Consider the following 7,810-nt stretch of genomic DNA (forward strand, 5'->3'; position numbering starts at 1 on the left):
CTCACACATGTCCTTACACCTGCTTCAGACTGGGCGGCCTCATCTGATCCCTTATCGCCTGCCGCGGCCATGAGGACACCCAGTCTGAAGAAGGCGGAAGGAGATGAGTGAACACAGGCAAACATATGCACTGCACATGCCCATCAATCACACCCTCGCTGTCCAAAAAAATAAGACACCGAGGGCCGTTGTTTCGAGCAGGGGAGATGCACAGGCGCAGCCAGCTAACCAATGATGTCAAAAGACGGGCAGCGCTAACAAGGGTGGTGCTGCGTGTCATTACAAAGGAAAGTCACACCTCAGGGACATTGTAATGGTCTCTAATGAGACACATTTTGTACGTGTTGAGTTCCACGTGGGCAAGGAGAAACAGTCAGCCACCTCGTACAAATGCAGCAGTACTGCTGTACAAGGTGGCTGATATACATAGAAACACCTGTGGGTGGGGGGCAGGCTCCCTTCAATTTCAGTTCATGTGCCTGCGTGGCGTTTGCAGGTCACGTTGCAAGCTACACAGCAGGGGAACAGCTGGCGTTGCTGAACCCCACTGACACATTGACTGGTGTTTTTCTCTGTGCAGATTGCATGTCCGGGCAAAAACTAGCGGTGTTAGAGCCCAGGGTCAGCAGGAGGAGGAGGAGAGGAGCAAAGTGTAGGCCGAAGCCTGCACTGGTGGCAGCTTTTGGTCGGTTGTGCCAGCGTGGCTTGTGCTGGACACGATGCCGGCTACACAGCGGGGGAACAGCAGGCGGTGCTGAACCCCACTAACACATTGGCTGGTGTTTTTCTCTGTGCAGCTAGCATGTCCGGGCAGAAACTGGCGTTGTTTGAGCCCAGGGTCAGCAGGAGGAGGAGAGGAGCAAAGTGTAGGCCGAAGCCTGCACTGGTGGCAGCTTTTGGTCGGTTGTGCCAGCGTGGCTTGTGCTGGACACGTTGCCGACTACACAGCAGGGGAACAGCTGGCGGTGCTGAACCCCACTAACACATTGGCTGGTGTTTTTCTCTGTGCAGCTAGCATTTCCGGGCAAAAACTAGCGGTGTTTGAGCCCAGGGTCAGCAGGAGGAGTAGAGGAGCAGAGTGTAGGCCGAAGCCTAGTTGAACCAATTTCAAAGGTTACCTTTAACCCCCCCTCAGGTGTTGCAAGGTACAAGAGCCACACCTTGTGCAGCATTAATGCTGCACAAGTAAAAGGTTGCTCTATTTGTTTTGCTCCTTGCACACGCTGACTAAAACACGTACACTATTTAGCCCATTATACTGTCAAACAGTTGTGGAGGCGTGACTTGTCTTTTTAACGAGACGCAGCACAGGTGTCAAAATTTGCACCTAGGTACTGGGCGCAGATTCCTGAGCGTTCTTATTTGCTGTACAGGAGTCTGCGCTATTGTGATCCCTTGGCCATGCGCTGTGAGCGCTTCCTGTCTTCTGACCTCATTTCATGTCGGCCGTTGCGGTTAGCGATGGACATGAATCCCAGACCCACAGTGTGTTTTCAAAAAATCACACTGCGTGGCTGGGATTCGTGGCCTTGTGCAGTAAATAGGTTGGCCGCTTACACATGTCCTTACACCTGCTCCAGACTGGGCGGCCTCAGCTGATCCCTTATCGCCTACCACGGCCAGGAGGCCGCACAGTCTGAAGAAGGCGGAAGGAGATGAGTTAAGACAGGCGAACATATGCACTGCTCGTGCCCATAAACCACACCCTCGCTGACAAAATAAATATGACAACGAGGGGCGTTGTTTCTAGCAGGGCGGATGCACAGGCGCAGCCAGCTAACCATGATGACAAAAGACGGGAAACGCTACCAAGGGGGGTGCTGCGTATCATTACAAAGGAAAGTCACACCTCAGGGACAGTGGAATGGTCTCAATGAGACACATTTTGTACGTGTTGAGTTCCACGTGGGCAAGGAGAAAAAGTCAGCCACCTTGTACAAATGCAGCAGTACTGCTGTACTAGGTGGCTGTTATACATAGAAACACCTGGGGGGGTGGGGCCAGGTTCCCTTTTAATTTCAGTTCCTGTGCCTGCATGGCGTTTGCAGGTCACATTGCCGGCTACACAGCAGGGGAACAGCTGGCGTTGCTGAACCCCACTAACACATTGGCTGGTGTTTTTCTCTGTGCAGCTAGCACTTCCGGGCAAAAACTAGCGGTGTTTGAGCCCAGGGTCAGCAGGAGGAGGAGAGGAGCAGAGTGTAGGCCGAAGCCTGCACTGGTGGCAGCTTTTGTTCTGTTGTGCCAGCGTGGCTTGTGCTGGACACGTTGCCGACTACACAGCAGGGGAACAGCTGGCGGTGCTGAACCCCACTGACACATCACCTAGTGTTTTTTTCTGTGTAGACAACACTTCCAGGTGGCAACTGACAGTGTTGAAACCCAGGGAATCAAAGAGGAGCAGAGTGTAGGCCGAAGCCTGCAGTGGAGCAAGTTGAAAGGGAACCTTTAACCCCCCCCCCCAGGCATTTGTTGCTGAAAGAGCCATCTTGTACAGCAGTAATACTGCACATGGAAAATGGTGGCTCCGAAAATTATGCTCCTTGCAAACGCTGAAGTACACACTCATATAATGTGTCCCCTCACACCGTCAAACCATCCCGGAAGTGGGACTTTCCTTTGTAATGTGACACAGCACAGCCGTCATTCCAACCCCCTTGGTGCCGGGCACCACCTCCTCAACGTTGTTTGGTTCTGTCACGGAGCCCGCACTGTAATGTTATCCCTTGGCCATGCACAGTTAGCGGTGCCCGTCTTCTGACATCATGTAGGTGTCAGGCTGGCAGTGCCTGTGCGTCCAAGCTGCCCGAGATCCAACCTTGCAGTGTCATCTAATGTAGTCCCACTGCAGGCCAGGGATCCATGGGCATGCGCAGTGCATATCATCGCCTCTCACTCACCTCCTTCCTGCTTCTTCAGACTGTGCGGCGTCACGGCCGTGGCATGCTATTAGGGATCAGCTGACGCCGCCTAGTCTGAAGAAGCGTGAAGAAGGGGAGTGAGAGGCTAGTATATGCACTGCGCATGGCCATGGATACCAGGCCCACTGTGGGATCACATTAGACGACACTGCGAGGTGTGATTTCGGGCAGCGTGGACGCACAGGCGCAGCCAGGACGACAACAAATGATGTCAGAGGACGGGCAGCGCAAACTGTGCATGGCCAAGGGATAACATAACAGCGCAGGGTCCATGACGGAATCAAACAACGCTAAGGAGGCAGCGCACGGTGCCAAGGGGGTAGCAATGACGGCTGTGCTGTGTCACATTACAAAGGAAAGTCCCACCTCCGGGACGGTTGGACGGTGTGAGGGGACACATTACATGAGTGTGTAGTTCAGCGTTTGCAAGGAGCATAATTTCAAGAGCGACCTTTCCCTTGTGCAGTATTAGTGCTGCACATGGTGGCTCTTTCAGTAACAAACGCCTAGGGGGGGGGGGGGGACAGGTCCCCTTACATTTTAGTTGTGCCAGCGTGGCGGTCGCATGACACGTTGCCGGATACACAGCTGGGGATCAGCTGACGTTACTGAACCCCAATAACAGAGGAGCGACTGTTGACTGTGCACACAGCACTTCCAGGCACCAACTGGCGGTGTTAGAGCCCAGGGACAGCAGGAGGAGCAGATTGGAGGTATTGCCGCACACACAGCTGGGGATCAGCTGACGTTACTGAACCCCAATAACAGAGGAGCGACTGTTGACTGTGCACACAGCACTTCCAGGCACCAACTGGCGGTGTTAGAGCCCAGGGACAGCAGGAGGAGCAGAGGAACAGAGTGTAGGCCGAAGCCTGATTGGAGCAAGTTGAAAGGAAACCTTTAACCCCCCCCCCCAAGACGTTTGTAGCTGAAAGAGCCATGTTGTGCAGCACTAAGGATGCAAAAGGAAAAGGTTGCTCTTTTAATTATGCTCCTTGCAAACACCGAAGTAAACACTAAAAATGTGTCCCTTTATACCGTTAAACCGTTCCGGAGGTGCGAATTTCCTTCGTAATGGGACACAGCACAGCTGTCATTCCTATCCCCTTGATGCCGTGCGCTGCCTCCTCAGCGTTGTTTTAAGCTGCCACGGAGCCTGCGCTGTTCTGTTAGCCCTTGGCCATGCCCAATTAGCGCTGCCTGTCTTCTGACATAATTTGGTGTCAGGCTGTCAGTGCCTGTGCGTCCACGCTGCTCCAGATCCCACCTCGCAGTCTCATCTAACGTAATCCCACTGCGGGCCTTGGAACCATGGGCATGCACAGTGCATAACCTCGACTCTCACTCCCCTCCTTCCCTCTTCTTCAGACTGTGCGGTGTCACGGCCGTGGCATGCTAGGGATCAGCTGACGGCGCACAGTCTAAAGAAGGCGGAGGGAAATGAGCGAGAGCCCGAGGGGAAGATATGCACTGCGCATGCCCATGGATCCCAGGCCCGCAGTGTGACTCAATCAGAAGACACTGCGAGGCGGGATCTCGGGCAGCGCGGCCGCACAGGCGCAGCCAGCCTGACACCAAATTATGTCAGAAGACAGGCAGCGCAAATAGGGCATGCCCAAGGGATAACAGAACAGCGCAGGCTCCGTGACAGCTTAAAACAACGCTGAGGAGGCAGCGCATGGCACCAAGGGGGTAGGAATGACGGCTGTGCTGCGTCACATTACGAAGGAAAGTCCCAGCTCCGGGACGGTATAACGGTATCAGTGAACACATTTTATAAGTGTTAAGTTCTGCGTGTGCAAAGAGCTAAAAAAAAAGAGCTACCTTTTCCTTGTGCAGCATTACTGCTGCACAAGATGGCTCTTTCAGTAACAAACGACGGGGGGGGGGGGACAGGTTCCCTTACATTTAGGTTGTTGTGCCAGCGTGGCGGTCGCAGGACACATTGCCGGCTACACAGCTGGGGATCAGCTGACGTTACTGAAACCCAATAACACTGGGTCGTATGTTTTTACTGTGCAGCCTGCACTTCTGAGCCGCAACTGGCGGTGTTGGAGCCCAGGAATAGCAGTTCAGGTGGTAGAAAGATGAACACAGCAGGAGACCTGGATGACACCCAATTACTTAATCAGGCAGAGGAGTGGCAAATTCCTGCGAGATCCAGGCCTGGTTCATTTTCAGGAAAGTAAGCCGGTCAACGTTATCGGAGGATAGTCGCATGCGACGGTCTGTTAGTACACCACCTGCGGCACTAAAGACACGTTCCGATAAGACACTAGCCGCAGGGCAAGCCAGCACCTCCAATGCATACTGGCTTAGCTCTGGCCATGTATCCAGCTTAGAGACCCAAAACTTGAACGGGGAAGAGCCGTCTGGGAGTACAGTAAGAGGGCAAGCCATGTAGTCTGTCACCATCTGACGGAACCGTTGCCTCCTGCTGACTGGAGCCGCCGGTGATGGTGTAGACATTTGGGGCGGGCACACAAAAGTGTGCCAGAGTTGTGCCATACTGGGCTTGCCTTGGGCAGAGGCACTGCTTCTGCTCCCTCTTTGGGCAGAGCCTCCCCCACTGCCTCGACGCACTGAGCTGCTTTGTAAAGCACTAGCAGCACTCCTCTCAGTTGGACAGGAGAAGATGATGGAATTCACCAGTGTGTCGTGGTACTCCCGCAATTTACGCTCCCGGGTCAACGCAGGGATGAGGTTTTGGACGTTGTCCCGGTAGCGAGGATCGAGGAGGGTGAACACCCAATAATCAGGCATGTTGAGAATGTGGTCGATGCGGCGGTCGTTTCTCAGGCACTGCAGCATGAAATCCACCATGTGCTGCAGAGTGCCAACCGGCCCAGAAACGCTGTCCCCTGCTTGAGACATGATCTCTGCCCGCTCGTCATCACCCCACCCTCGCTGTACACACTGACCACTGGACAATTGTGTCGCTCCCTCCTCTGGACGGAGCTCTTCCTCCTCCATTGACTCCTCCTCATCCTCCTCACAAATTGGCCCCTGCGTACCCCTTTGTGAGGAACCACGTGGCGCTGACTCTCCAGAAGCTGATGGAAAAGGTGACTCCTCATCCTCCACCTCTTCCACCACATCATCCCTTAACCCTTGCAAAGTTTGCTGAAGCAGGCAGATAAGGGGGACAGTCATGCTGACTAGTGCATCATCTGCACTTGCCATCCGCGTGGAATAATCAAAAGGACGCAAAACCTGGCAGACGTCCTTCATAGTGGCCCACTCTGTGGTTGTGAAGTCTGATCGGCGCTGACTGCGACTTCTTTGCGCCTGATGCAGCTGGTACTCCATAACTGCTTGCTGCTGCTCACACAACCGCTCCAACATATGTAACGTGGAATTCCACCGGGTAGGTAGGTCACATATGATGCGGTGTTCCGGAAGGCGGAATCGGCGCTGCAGAGCAGCAATGCGGGATCTGGCCAAGCTGGAACGCCGCAAGTGAGCACACTCTAGGCGGACCTTGTGCAGCAGGGCATCAAGATCCGGATAGTCCCTCAGAAAACTCTGCACAACCAAATTGAGCACATGTGCCAGACATGGGATGTGAGTGAGGTTGCCAAGGGCCAAAGCTGCCACCAGATTTCGGCCATTGTCACACACTACCATGCCTGGCTGGAGATTCGCTGGCAGTAACCACACATCGCTCTCCTGCTTTATGGCATTCCAGAGCTCCTGCGCTGTGTGGCTTCGATGCCCCAATGAAACTAGTTTCAAGACGGCCTGCTGACGTTTGGCCACGGCTGTGCTCATGTCGGTCATAGGTAAACGTTCACGGGTCCATGTGGGGGTGGACTGTGACGGATCCTGCAGAGAGGAATCAGAGGAACTGGTGTAAGAGGAGGAGTCGATGCGTACAGACTGGATTCCTGCAATCCTTGGAGTGGGCAGGACACGTCCTGCGCCACTCGCACGATCTGTACCTGGCTCAACAACATTAACCCAATGGGCAGTGAGGGAAACATATCGCCCCTGTCCATGCTGACTGGTCCACGCATCGGTGGTGAGGTGGACCTTGCTACTGACGGCGTTCAGTAGCGCATGTTTTATGTTTGCCTCAACATGCCTGTGCAGGGCAGGGACAGCCTGCCTGCTGAAGTAAAAGCGGCTGGGCACCTTGTACTGTGGGACTGCCAATGCCATCAAGTCACGGAAGCTGTCAGTCTCCACCAGCCTGAACGAGAGCATTTCCAGGGACAACAGTTTGGCAATGCCTGCATTCAGAGCCTGTGCTCGGGGGTGGTTGGCCGAGAATGCCCGCCTTTTCTCCCATGCCTGTACTACCGATGGCTGTAGAGTAGACTGGGAGTGTGAGGATGACTGGGAAGGTGGTGCTGTGGGTGGAATTACACAAGGTCTCTGGGAGGAAGCCAAACCAGCTGTGCGTGAGCTGGAGGAAGAGGCAACACGAGCTGAAGAGGTGGTAGCTGCCGCTGTTGGTTGGCCTACATCTTCAGTGTGTTTCTGTAACTCCACCGCGTGCCTGGTCCGCACATGTTTCCACATATTTGTGGTATTGAGGTTGCTGACATTTTTCCCTCTTTTTACTTTATGATGACACAGCTTGCATTTGACAAAACAAATGTCATCTGCAACTGTGTCAAAAAAGGACCAGGCACTGCAAGTCTTGGGAGCGCCCTTTTTGGCTTTGGAAAGAGACAGGCTCCTAACGGGTGCCAAAGTGGAGGCTACAGGCTCCGCAGTCTTCCCCCTCCCTCTCCCTCTTTGGCCCGTAAGAGGAAGCTCTTCCTCTGAGCTGCTCCCACCACCTTCCTGTTCCTCACGCCACGATGGGTCAAGGACCTCATCATCTCCACTACCCTCTGCCACCAACTGCTCCTCCTGGGTAGTCTCAGCAGCACAGTACGCAC

Source organism: Ranitomeya imitator, chromosome 1 (genome assembly GCF_032444005.1).
Source record: "Ranitomeya imitator isolate aRanImi1 chromosome 1, aRanImi1.pri, whole genome shotgun sequence".
Taxonomy (NCBI): Eukaryota; Metazoa; Chordata; class Amphibia; order Anura; family Dendrobatidae; genus Ranitomeya; species Ranitomeya imitator.